Genomic DNA, 14,357 nt, shown 5'->3' with positions numbered 1-14,357 from the left:
TGTGCATCTGTCTATGCTAAGGAAAGACCATCCTAAATAATTCCTCACAGGCTTCTATCTAGCCAGTTCTTGAAAATATCCCTAACCCATTAACCATAATACCAGTAATAACACTCTTTTCTCATTATTAACAGCAGTGTTAAACTTTGCATTTATAATAGGTGCTGTAATCATGTTGATAGGAGTTAAGCATTTAATACTTTAAAAAAATCACTTAAAACTTAAATGAGGTACATTATTTTAGATTTATTTCAAGAAGCCTTCTTAGCATATGAATTTTAATTTAGCTACTGCTGCTATTTCAGCATATCTTCCTGATATGCAATTAGTTTAATTCTCCAGCTACATCTATCTGCATCAAACCCTGCTCCTAAAAGTAATGCTCATCAGGAACAGGATGTAGGGTACCTGTGTCTCTAAGAAAAGTCATACTAACTGAGAATAGTAAACATGCAAAACAGTCCTGCATGATATAGTTCATGGCCAGATCAGTCTCTGGGTTGTTTTTTATCCATATAAAATACTCTTTTGCTGATTTGTGTATGAGTGACATATACACTTCTGGATTTTATTGTCATCATCTGTTTACTAGCAAGTGGGAAACATAAAAGAGCTCAATACAAGGAATAAATTATTTGCTGTCAACAGTTCACGACACACTAATTTTCTGTTAAAACTAGAATACCATTGGTTAGCTTCAAAGGCATTCTTTTTGTCTTTTTATTTTCTTTTCTTTTGAATAGATGGAATTTTCAGAATAAAAGAACTAAAAAAAAAAAAGAAAAAAAGAAAAAAAAAGTCATAGAAATAATTGTTCTGCAGTGTGAAACAGTATGATTTAGCCTAAAAGTAGTCATGGCTGGGGATGCTCCTTTGTGAGGTCCTGCTATGGGACCTTTCCAGCTTGCAGCAGGCTCCTTGCTATGGATCCCTGCTAAATTACACAACAGTACCAGTAAAGCCCAGGTTTTCCCATACTGACATTTCATGCAGCAGAAAATTGAAAACAAGGAGGTCATCGCCATGAACAACTGACATCAGTCCCTGGAGAGCTTTGGAAGAATAAAGCAGCAGATAGAAGGAAACCAAGAAGTCAACGGGCTTTGAAATCCCTGCCTTTTAAAAACAGAATGATGTGTTCTTGTGGTGGGAAGTCATGGGGTATGAGCAGCAGTGTCTCATTAGAGACAACATTTCTTCCAGCTTTGTATAAGACCATCATGCTATATAGACACAAATGCCAAGAAACAGATTTTGGCTTCTACTGCCCCAAGACAGTGCACCAAGTTGGGATTTTTGCTAGAACCCATCAGACAGCAGTGGAGGAGGTACAGGACATAGCTCAACAAGGAATAACAAACACCTTTAGTGGTGTCCCGAAGCAATACAGAGGTTTCTGCAAGATTTGGAAAGACACTTCACTGCCAAAGCATCACGGCTCAGATACATAAACTAGGACATGTTAGTTAAAGACACAATCACATAGTCATAGTCATATTCAAATAAGGTTTTAATTACAACCCAAATCTATTAATGGATCATTTAATTACTCTCCATCCCCTGCAGTGCACAGGCAGCTGAGATAATCTGAGCTATTTCAGGGCTATTTTAGCTGGGCTGTCTTGGCACAAAGTAGGTGAGAAAAATTGCGTGATCTAAGTATGTGGCTTAGCCTCAAGATAATGACATCCACAAACTATCAGCTACAGACAGGTTTCCTCAGACTGCATACATGGATTCTGTAAAACGATCCCTCAGTCCTGGATTAGCAGATTGATTGGAAACATTTGGAAATTTAGATTATGAGCTAACAGCATGCCCTGGAAGCAAGGAGGGCCAATCGTTAACCTGGGGGGCATCTGGCCCAGCACTGCCAGCCGCAGGTCAAGGGAAGGGATCGTCCTGCTCTGCTCTGCACTGGTGCAGCCTCACCTCCAGTACTGTGTGCTGTTTGGGTCACCACAGCATAAGGACATAAAACTATTAGAGAGTGCCCAAAGGAGAGCTACAAAGATGGTGAGGGGTCTGGAGGGCAAGACATATGAGGAGCAGCTGAGGTCCCTTGGTTTGTTCAGCCCAGAGCAGAGCAGGCCAAGGGGAGGCCTCATGGCGGCCTGCAGCTCCCTCACGAGGGGAGCGGAGTGGCAGGCGCTGAGCTCTGCTCTCTGGGGACAGCGACAGGACCCGAGGGAACGGCATGGAGCTGGGACAGGGGAGGGTCAGGCTGGGGGTTAGGGAAAGGTTCTGCACCCAGAGGTGGTCGGGCACTGGGACAGGCTCCCCAGGACAGTGGTCATAGCACCGAGCCTGCTGGAGGTAAAAAAGTGTTAAGACAATGCTGTCAGATACAGGGTCTAATTTTGGGGTGGTTCTGTGTGGAGCCAGGAGTTGAGTACAATGATCCTTGTGGGTCCCTTCCAGTCTGGGATATTCTGTAATTCTGTTAACACTACTTTTTTTTTTAAAAAAAAAAAAAAAAAAAAATTCTCCAGAAAATGGTGGAAGGTCCCAAGGTAAGGGACTGGAACAGGCAATGTGGAGACACACTGTGCCATGCAGACATGAGTAATGCCCTCCTGATCAGCAGCACATCAAAACAAAAATGTCTTGGTCAAATTCCCCAGCTCTGAGTGACTAAAATGCAGCCAAGTTTTACCATATTTTGGTGCAGGTCCCAGTTCCTTCATAGCAACTTGTGTTTAATGCAGTGATTTCCCTACTTTGTTCCACTAAATAACTTATATTATTTCTCAAGCTCACAAAGTAATTTTTTTTTTTTTTTTTTCTGGTAAAACAGCAAGAATGAAACAGGCTTATCAGTAAATAATTTCTTATTCTTTTATCAGTTCTGCATTTTTCACAGAATGCTTGTCACAATGCCAGAAAAGAATCACTTTAAGGAAAAAAAAAAAAGGGGGGGGGGGGGGGGGAATTCTGCCTCACAGATTGGACTGCTGAGATAACACTGCAGAAATGGTACAGGAAAAAGATAATGTATCAGAAGTTCAGAGGGTGCAGCTGGTATTGTTTTGTGATGCTAAAATAACTTACACTTCAGATACCTCACAATCAAAAAACAACTGTCAGAAATCCAAGGAGACACTGACAAAAAAAATAAAAAATAAAAATAAAAGATACTCATGGTGCATCTCACAAGCATGAATGCAGTGACTATCTCTTGCCACTTAATTCATCACCTATGAAAACCAAACTGTTGGTATAAATCTCTAAAGCATGTATGTGAGTAAATGAAATGCTTTTAACAACCTATCCAAAATCTCACAGCAGAAACACAAATCTGACCCTGGCCCAGCTCTTTACCTCCTGCACTCGCTGCTCCCTGTGCACGAACACCACCCTGCTCAGTGCCAGCAGCAAGCACAGTGGCCTTGGCCAGAGATGTCCAACGCATTTCTACATGTGACAGAGTGGGCTGGTGGCTTGGATGGCAGAAATAGGACAGGTGTGCCCTAAATGCAATTAATTAGCCCAGCTGCCAAAGCTGACCTGCACTGCTGGCACCACCAGACAGAGCTGCTTTTCCTGATTTCTCACATACCCATCAAGCACATCTTTCATGAAGATTTAAAAAATATGGTTGAGTTGTATGTTATACCTGCAGTCATAGCCGATTACCTCTGCTATAAAGATAATATGGGTCTTCACTGCAGCAAAGGTTATCCAAGAAGCAGAGAAAGTGTTCTTTTTTTTTGTTAAAGTATTGTCTTGGAAGTGGTAAACCACAGATAACTAAAATGATGATTTAACTATTTTTTAATGGAAATGCATTAAAATGTGTTCTTTATGTTTTCAATAAAATGAACAAAATTGTTCAAGAGGACTTTGGAATACTTTACAAGCATTAACCAGACAGAATCTTCCTTTCACTGCTATTTTTGTCATGCGGCTTTTGCAGAAAACTTCAAGATTGTATACAACTGAAAGAGAAAATCAAAATGTTTTTTCATTCCTGAATGAAAAAACATCTGAAATTTATTTCTCACATTCCACTGCATGTTGAGATAACATATATCACCTCTTGTTGGGATAGCATTCTCTTAAAAAAAAAAAAAAAAAAAAAAAAAAAAGAGAGAGAGAGAGAGAATGAGAAATTACATAAAATAATGATCTAAAATTGTTAATTCACAGTAATTCATGTTGACAGTTTAACAGAATTATGGTAAAAGGGGAAATAAAAATTCACCTCTTCAAGTCTGATATTAATAAAAATAATTTGAAGCAAGTACCTAGGCTTACAAATCTATACAATTAATTTTATTACACAAAATTAAAAGTAATCTAAAGCATTATATTAAAAAGTAGAATGTTTATATCATGTTGTTACTTTATGAACAGATATGATAGTATATAGTCTATTTATAACATAAAATGCTGAGGTTTAAAACCTTGAAAACTGAAGCAAGTATGCTTCCAACCTCATAAATACATCCTGAATTTAGGCTTCAGCACACTTCAGTAGGTTCAAAAGCAATAAATCAGCTCTAGAAAAGAAGGCTATCTTTAAAAAAAGAGGGAGGGAGAGAGAGAAGAGACTATATGAGCACACTTTTTTTTTTTTTTTTTTTTTTTTTTTTTTTCCTCTTGAGACTGCTTTTGGACTTCTAAATGCTTCTGATACATGCTGGGCTCACTGATTTGGAGCCTGCGCTTGCCTTTGCACAGGAGCACATCTGCCCTTTAAAAGCATCTCAGCTGACCCCAAATCTCCGTGGGAGCTGCAGCTGCTCCAGGAGCGATGCCAGACCCCATTTCCCAACGGCAACCTGGAGGCTTGCGACAAGTACCAATTACCAGCTGCTGAGGCATGCGATTACCCTGTGCAAGCTAATATTATGAGTTTATATAATTACAAATTATAATTTTTGTCTCCATCTGAGTGGATTGCAGAGACTGCCGTGTAGCCCTTGATGTGCTGTAGCCTCTTCATGATGAAAGAGAGAAAACTGTCCGCAACAACAAAAAATATATCCTGCTGCAGAACAATGAAATTTAAACATTGCCTACTAAATCTGTATTTTGTTTGACCCCTGTATTCCCAACTTCTAACTGATGACTTTTTATTTCAGCTGGAGGGTCTGGTTACATCTCTGCTTGGCTGTTGCTTGTCTGGGTCCCCCAGTTCAGCATTGCCTTCTCCCCATCACTTCCCTGGGAAGAACTGGCACCCTTTCAAATCACCTGGCATACCCTGCTTAGCTGGCTGCTCCCTAACCTCATTCAGTCAAACTGATCAGGCTCAGCTAAAAAACATTAATGGCAACAAGCAAAGTACCCACATGGTGCTGAGCCAAGCTGGGCAGTGGTCAGCTCCAGCCCCTTTCCTTCCCCGTCATCGCTCTCGCCCTGCCTTCCTACCAATGATCAGCACTCCTCAGTTTAAATGATGGTAGGGTTTTGTTGTATTTTTGTTATGGTGGCTTTTGTTGTTGTTGTTTTGGTTTTGTTTGGTTTTTAATACCAGTCATTTCAGAGTTTGGGGTATGGCATAAAGCTACACAAAGAAAAAAAGACATGAGGGGAGGAGGAGGATTTTCGGCCACGGTCTAGAAAGAGCATCCTCATACCATTACAGATCATGGGTGGCAGCTGGAGCCCCTTAAATCTGACCTGTCATTGCTTTAGCAGAATTACTGTGCATTTTCTAACCCAGATTGCTGTGAGTGGGGCTTGCTGTGGCTCAGTGTTAAGGCAAATGGCTTTTTGATATCCTGAATTACCCAAACAACCACCTTCCAGAAGTTTGAAAGGTTTTATTTGCCTCCACAACAGCAACATGATCACTGTCTTACAGTCATCCAACACCACTGTAACTGGATTTTAATGATCACAGAACTCAGTCTTCAGAGAAAGTAGTTGCCTTTAAGATGAGTTTGCATGTGTGTATTTTTAACAGAACATTCACTTCATTCTTGAATTATTTAAGGGCTCTTGGATGAACCTGCCAATATGACATTTTGCTGTGAAAAAGAAAGTGCAAAACAGCAAGAGCTAATAATACTGGCTGAAAGACTAGAGGCAGCCCTTTAGCCCAGTAAATGCCACGTTGCCATTGCTGCTAACAGGCCACAGACCTCCCCCTAACCTTGCAAAATTGCAGGCATGAGGCTTATCAGGCTTTATTTGAGCTTTGGTGTAGCTTGTGTAGCTGTAACAGCAATTTTTCTAATGACCAGGTGGCTAATTTCCCAACTTGTTTGAATAATCTCCATGTCTAGTAATTGAGTAGTACCATAATTTTTATGTGGCTGGGAGTAATAAGTAGCTATCTGGTGTAGCATGAAATATTCATGACCCCAAGCTAACCACATTGTGCAGAGGAAGGCAGCCACGAGGTGACCGTAGGAATGACCAGGATAGGTGCAGAGCAGTGCTGGCAGGGATAACAACAGAGAGGTCATGGGCTGGTGCTGGACATTGGAAGATGTGAGCCTCCCACACTGGTTCATGTCATGACCACGTTAAAGACCTGGATTAGGAACTGTGCAAAACTTGGCCTTGGCTATAGCATAATGAACAAATGGCAAGTATCCAACACGGCAAGATACTAAATGTAGGGGATATGCATACATGGTGTGACATTACAGCCTGCAAAGACAGAAAGGGGTTAGGTGTGGCAGAAGATGCACAAAGATAGCCCCACTGAGAGCCTGGAATGAGCAGGAAGAAATCACCAACATCATGCTTCTGCTGGCAAAGCAGGGGAAGAAATGTCCCCCACCACTGCCACAGTGCCCTGGGAAGGACCTGGGAAGTAGTTCCCCAGCACACCACCACCTCCCCCAGGGCTGAAGCCACCAACCTGGGACCCGGGCTCGAGGGAGGTGGTGAGCATACAGCAGGGAAGGGGCAGGTCAGAAGTGTGCGTGTAATGTGTTTGTTTTCTGACTCAGCAATGAATTCAGGACTAGTAATAACTCTTTGATTAGACTGTTAAGATTTCAAATATACTAAAAATAAATAATTGGCTTTGTGTAGAATTTTTTTTTTCTCTTCACCAACAAAAAGGGATCTTAAGTGTAACACTGAAGATGGAGTGGATATTTATGAGACAGCCAGGACATGACTGCAGGAGCTATTTCTGTCTATAAGGTAACTGGTACACTGAGGCAGTGAAGCAGGAAAGAACTACAGTTATTATGCAATCACAGAGAAAAGGGATGTGGGGAAAAGACTGAATTTCTTCTCTGGAGTTCAAGGAAAAAAGGAAGAATATAACTCTAAATCTCTAGAAGTGAAAGCTATTTAAGAGTTATGACTTTGTACTTTTCATTGGTTTTGTGATGGCTGTCAGTAGTTAGATTTTACAGAGTGAGAAGTATTTTTTAATTTGCATTTGGTGGGTTTGCAGACTGATCTGACATTTTATACCCATAACAAAAAACATGCCTGAAGGGATTGTCCCACAGCTGTCTTGCTGCTGCCCAACAGACCCTGTTCAGTCTGGGTTACTTTCTCTGTATCTTACAGATCCACTTTGGGCATCTCCACTGACAGTAACTCCTCAGTGTTGTTGGACTAGTATTCATTTAGCTGTTTACCTCATGAAGAGGAATCAGATTTAAATCATCACTCCTTGCAATTTAAACCAAAATACCAAGCGGGAGGAGGGGGGCTGCTTTTCTAATTAAGGCATGAATTTTTACAGGCAAATATGAAATTCTCTATGCTAAACTCTAATATAGCTGTGGGAAAAAAAAAAAAAAAAGAAAAACAAACAAACAAACAAACAAACAAACAAAACTTATCTCTGATCCATGTTCTGTGCTTGACAGCCGAATGGTAACTGCTTTCATTCTTGCCATTCCATTCCTGAGCTATTTGTTTTTGCTGACTTTTGTATTGCTCTTTACTTCTGCTGAAACCACGATAGGGTAGAGCAAAAAAAAACAAGTTAGGCTGCCAGTACTGTGCAGACAGAACACATCATTAAAGAAAAAAGAATCCTGAAAAACATAGTTAAAACAAGAAATATTTCCAAAACTTGGTCTGCACAGAATAAATGCCTGGAGGTATTTCACTGTAGGACCTCACTATCTGAGTAATTGTCCTGGAACAACCCCTAGTGCAGACATCATGGCTTCATCTACACCATATAGGAAAAGCAAGCTTGCAATCAGATTCACAGGCTGTCTCAATCCCACAAATCTAAGCCTGCTCTCAATTTATAAAATACGTTTTGATGTCCCTTGGCAGTTTCTAGCTATCTTAAAACTCCATCCTCCTCCATCCGTAAACTCCCGTATTAAATGTTTACCAACAAACTAATTCTCCCGCTCTCCCACGTAACTGTCTCAGCTGTATTAAGGACCCAGCTCCACTCTATAAAGTTTCTAGAGTTCGACTATTTCTTCCCAGTTTCTTAGTTATACCTCAGGTGACGATTTATTCTCACCTACCTAATCCAGGCAGAATCTAAAAGGGGAATGTCAAATTTGCCCCTGGTAGGTCAGTCCTTACACCCACTTGTCCGCCTGCTGACAGCTACCAGGCACTGCCTGCAACCCTCCCAGCTCTCTCCTGTATGATGTTTCCATTCACCCTAAAAAGTATGATGAAAGCCATGTAAGCTACACAGGGAAGGGAAAGAAGAGGGGAGAAAGAGCACGTTCAGGAAGCCACCAGGTTTCTTTGTCTGATATTATTAAGAATGCTGAAAGAGTGGAAGAGCTATGCAGATTATTTCCTGCTTTTCAGCAAAGACCCTTGTTTGGTTGGAGAAGAACAACAACATTGGGTAGGTACATAATCACTACGATCCCTGGGGAAAAAAATCATTTGCGGTGTGGACAGGCATATTGCATCTTTGATAAATTCAGTGTGTGTGGAAGCTGAAAATTAGCACAAAGGCTGTCTGTCTAGGCTGTGTAGACCCAAAAATTATTGCTTACCTTGTGGAGAGTCCACAAGCATCTTGCAGGCAACCTGAGGTTGATCTTGGCTGCAGACTGGCAGTGCCTAATTTCAGAGCAACCAGGTTCTGGTTTATAAAGACAATGTGGCTCCATGGGAGTGCACTGCAGACCACCCACAGCTTCAGGTCACTCCTAGAACAACTACCCTCTTCATGCAGCAGGGACAATCAGAAACATTAAAAAAAAATAAAAATAAAATAAAATAAAATAAAATCATCCATATGAGAAGGACCATATGGCCTCTCTGAATATTAAGAAACTGAAGACATATACAACACAGCCTGCAGAAACTATGATCTTGTAATGTAAAGGAAATCATTAGGGAGCCGAAAATTTAAGTGACTCATGTAGAAATTTATTAAGTCTGAAGAGTCTGGTTCTTACATAATTTAATAATACTTTATCAATAATACATATGGGATGGAGTGAAAATATGGGATAAAGTGAGATGGCCATCAAGAATACCAGTAAAGGAGCAGCCACTCAGAGCGTGGTTTCTTTTGGTTAATTAGGTTACTCGGAATAGTTCTTTTGAATGAGTGGTGTGACATTTTGCTTCTGAGCCAATGAATCCATTAGGAGCCCATGATTTGGGGCAGAACTTTGTATTTTTTGACAGACTTTTTGTGAGCTGTGAAGACAGGTGAGCTGGAAGGAGATCCATGGTTTTCCGAGAGGACATGTGGTAGGTATCACCACCAAGGCTGTTGGATTTCTTGAACCTGTGTGAAATGAAAGCAATTAGGGTTGCAAAAGGATTTACTGTGTCTCTTTACATGGCTGTTGTTTTGCATAATCTGTCCAGCAGCACCTGTGTTCATCCCTAGTGTGCTAGAAAGATATTCTTTCATCCACCAGAAAATTGAACTCAAGCTAGTTAAACTACACAGTTTCTTTTCCTCTGAGAGAGAGAGATTTTTCTTCAGAAAGTAGGAAAGGAAAACAGACAACTACAATGAACTTTAAATGTGTAGCTCTGTTATGAAGACTGATCAGGCCTGAGTCTCACTGTAACATCAAAACTTCCCTTTGTGTTTAGAGATTACACAAATACAACCCTTCTTTTTTGACATTTTGATTATGTTTCTAGGCAGAAGAAGGCATGGTAAAAAATTCCTTCCCCTGAATCAGTAAAGACCATCTCACGATCACTAAAAAGAGCAGCTAGAAAACTGCTACAAGAGATGAATATGTCACAATTCACGCAGCTAAGGGAAAAACTTTTGCCTCCTCTTGCAAGCAGTGACAACCAAGGAAACATGATACTCCCAGAAATGCAGTCCTTGTCCATCCCAGCTTTGGCACTGATGTCTCCCTTCTCTGCTGCTGAAAATATGCTTCTCTGGCACATGAACAGGGAATTTTTTAGCTTATAAAACAAATCGGTCCTGCAGCCCTTGCTGCTGTTGTGCTAATAAAAAAACAATTCCTGAGAAACCGACCAGCTAAATCTTTAAAAGTAGAAGGAAATGTCCCCTTTGCTGTACTAAAATGTCAACCTGATGTGTGACTGAAAAAGTCAAGAATAACAGTTTTTATTTGCAAACCACAAAAAGACTGAAATTGTGTTTTGTAGCAAGCCTCTCCGCAGTCCTTTATTTAGCTTTATAATAAATGAAAATTTAGGGCAAAAGTTCTCCAATGTGAAATAAAATCTTGTATTTGTACATCTAATGCATTGAGGCTCTGTTTAATGAAAATAAATTTATCAAAATTTGGCTGTTGCCAGTAGCAGCAACAACACATAAACTGAAAGCTCCCATTCCCTGACACTTTACCAAAAGTCACTTCACTGCCTGCCATTAGAATCACTTCTGCCATTAGAATCACTCAGTCACACAGGTGTGACTGAGAAGAAAATTAGACATAATCTCTAGCATGGATCTAAACATATTGCTGATGCTTAACATATAAGATAAGTGTCTTTAAGAGAAATGAATTTTCCTCCTCCATACAACCACTCTTACTAAATGCATCCTTCTAAATGTCAGACTCCCTGATGAAGTAAACACTGCATGAGTCATCAGCTTCTCTAAAAGCAAAGCCACTATACTGAAGAAACTGGAAATGACTTTTAATTTTCCTTTAATGATACTGGCAAGTGCATATCTGTACTTGATGACCGAGGCTGACATCTGAGGCAGAAGCACAGATGCAGTTTCTTACTTTCTGTAAATCATCATCCATTCAGTATTTCTTATTCTAGTACCTTGCCTTAGTGTTTTTTTTTTTCTCTCAGAATTCAATAAATCATATCATGAGATTTAATCATAGCCTTCTGTATGAGTTATGAAACAATCATTGTCTGCTGCATTATTTCTCCTTGATAACTCTGTTGCATAGTGAATCTCCATACAATGTCCTTTGCTTCAAATAGCTAATTCTTTATTAACAGAGAAACAACAGCAGCAACCCATAATAATCCTTTTCATTATACTCTAACACCCCACAAAGTCCTTGGTATTTCTTGTATTGTGAGACTGAGATACACAAGCTCTCATGAAATTGACAAGAAACAAAAAACAACATGGGGAGGGGTGAGAAAAGGAAACTTTATTTAGTGGATTTTAAACCTGAAATTTTGGAACAAAGAGTAGAAAAGTTATTCTTTTTCTGGGAATGATTCCTACAGTTGATTCAAAGCACAGTGGCCTCCCTATCTGACCAGGATGACCAGATTATGGCAGTGCTTCTTGTCTGCTTTTATCTTCTTCCAGCCCAAAGTGCAATCTAAGATTTCCTTTCCTTTGCTTTCCAATCTAAGATCTCCTTTCCTTTGCTGGAGTCTAAGCATCTCCAAAACAGCCCAGGCTCTTAAAAATTATATAGGTGAAATGAAGGTGTTTGAATGTTCAACCACATTTGAAGCAAAGCTACTGAAGAAAATGCAACTGAGGGGAAGTTACCTATGCTCCAGTAATAGACAGTGGAAAGACTTAAGCAGCTGTAAAACTTTGGACCTAAAATTTTATGTGAAGAATATGTGTCATGATAGATAAATGTACTAAGTGGCATTATTCACTGTATCTAGCATAAGTGTTACTAAAGAACAAAAGCAAAGGCAAGAACAGACTACTAAATCTTGTTCACAGACACTCTCCTAAAATCCATCCAGATTTTTGAGCCATTTACAACTTTGCTAACTTACCTGTCTTTCTAGCTTTTCTTCTCAGATATTTTAGCCTTAGTTTTGTTTGTCCACGTTCCTCATGTTCCTTTAACTGCTTTGACATATACTGGCTTATTTTGCTTTTATAATTACTGTTGCCATTATTTTTTTCTCTTCTGCTTCCCAATATTCTATTTTTGACTAGTTGCCAGTGACTAACTATATTCTGTGCAAGTGAGGTGCTTCATAACATAAGAAACTTTTGAAAAATATTTTTGTTTCTTTTGCCAAATATGTCTGGGAAATTTAAACTTTTCGTAATTACTTTGTTCTTGAGTAAAACATGAGAAGACGGAAACATCAAAAGACTATTTAAGGAAAAATAATAATAATAATAAAAAATAATAATTATCTGGTTCATGGAAATAGTCTTCCATTATGGGTGAACAGGACAACTGAACATCTTCCTTCTTCACCACTTCCCTCAAATGAAGCACAAAATACAATTTTAGACCTTGATTCTTCCCACACCATCCCCATCTTAAAATGGTTTTCTGCTCAACCTCACCTTTAACTTAAGTAGCATTGATTTATCCTGCAAGTGAGAGGAGGAACCATGGAGGGGATGAAATGGTCACTGGTCTTAGCAAAAGTTTTTGCCACTGAACTCCCTTTGTGGTGACATCACGAGCCAGCTGCAATTACTCCTTGCATCCATCATGGAGTTAAAATGCTTTGATGTCCTGTAATAAAAGACATAACTTACATAGATGTTCTTTCAAAGATCTGTTTACTAAAGAGGATTGAAAGGGTTTCCTGCATCAAATGAAAAACCTTGAAAGAATCGGATGCCTCCTCATTTCACATGTACTGTGTGACACATGGGGAATCAAATAAGAAGTGACCATGACATACAGCAACACTAAGCTTCAGTACTAAAATAAGGACATGAAGAGAACTTATATTTCAAAATACGATTTTAGTAAGTTTTACTAAAGAAATGCACATTTGCTAACTTTAAGTTCATGGCTACAAAATCCTTATATCAACATTTGCTAAAGTAGCATTTTATATGAAGAAGCACACATATATTTTAATTTTGGAAGCAGATGGGGCTTCTGCTATGCTAAAAAGGGAGCAGATAGCTTCAGCATTTTCCGTAGAACTGGGTGCTTGCTCCCCTGGTCTGTTCATTCAAAATCCAGCTCCCAGTCAACCCTGAGCCCCCTCAGAGACAGCACAGAAAGAGGTCTGAGCAGAGAAATCCAAAGGAAGCTGTGTTTTTCTAGGACAGCCTAGTATCTGATTGACAGTTAGGGGAAATAACCAACACCAGGCAGCTGAAATAACATTTTCCTACAAAGAAAGCAAACAAATATACAAACAAATGAAAATGATAAGATTGAAAGCCCATCTATTTGGGAACAAGAAAGAAAGTCAGGATAAATTAGAGAAAGCTATCAACACATGAGCAAGTTACAAGGAGGAGAGGCTGTGAATTTAGAGCTTAACTTTAACAAATCTTGCAGCTGTGTTCATGCATCCTCCTGGCCAGAAAAAAAGGAGGCTAATTTACCCTTCTTATCCAGTGTTTAACTCCTAAAGCATGTGTGCAGGCAATTACCTCTGGTTAGTACTGCTTTGCAAATTCAGCTTCAGTCAACTAGTAGTAATGAATGTATCTGTACATATGCTTAAAGTATATCTCTGGCAGAAAAGCTACCATGCATTAAACTCCTGTTTAATGCTGAAACTGTGTATTTTAATTGGGATTAAAATATTATTACAGTTTAGCGTAATTAACAGTAATGGTCAACTGACCAAAGGACACTTCATTTCTGAACTCAAGCATTCACAGAAAGACTACATGCTTTTTAGTGAAATCAGCATTAAGTGCCAGCTCAGACAGGGTTCTGCTGCAGACAAACTCTCAGGAATCAGGCACTCAGAAGTCATTACATGCAAGTACTCAGAAGAACAAGCAAGTTGTGTGTGGTAGCTTAGATCCCTCATGTTATCTGTTAAATTGCAGTGTCTCATCAAATTATTTTACCTTGTTTGACAGCTAAGACAGTTACATAAGAAGTAGATTTGTGAGACATCCTCATAGTGACTCCTATTCAAGTGTTTAATTAAGTGTAAACTGGCTATGGAGCTCTGGACTCTTGGTCTAGTCCATAGACGGATAAATAAAGGTTAAAGAAATAAAAGTAAATATCAAATGAAAAAGAAATGCAGTAAAGGTTATTTTTATTCATTATGGTATTTTCCCAGGTTAAGCTTTTATGAATTTTGTAAATGGCATCATCTGGTAA

General features: G+C 39.5%; 1 long non-coding RNA gene across 1 annotated transcript; it reads right to left on the bottom strand.

Moving 5' to 3' along the window:
- Positions 1 to 9,266: 9,266 nt before the first annotated feature.
- On the bottom strand, positions 9,267 to 12,780 carry LOC118165435. The gene is made up of 2 exons (XR_004750042.1): positions 12,611 to 12,780; positions 9,267 to 9,655 (listed from the first exon to the last, which is right to left on the bottom strand). It is a non-coding gene; the product is annotated as an uncharacterized LOC118165435 (long non-coding RNA).
- Between the last annotated feature and the right edge of the window lie 1,577 nt (positions 12,781 to 14,357).

The sequence above is a fragment of the Oxyura jamaicensis genome, chromosome 4 (genome assembly GCF_011077185.1).
Source record: "Oxyura jamaicensis isolate SHBP4307 breed ruddy duck chromosome 4, BPBGC_Ojam_1.0, whole genome shotgun sequence".
Lineage (NCBI taxonomy): Eukaryota > Metazoa > Chordata > Aves > Anseriformes > Anatidae > Oxyura > Oxyura jamaicensis.
The sequence above is the reverse complement of the archived record's forward strand: the minus strand, read 5'-3'. Positions and strand labels throughout refer to the sequence as shown.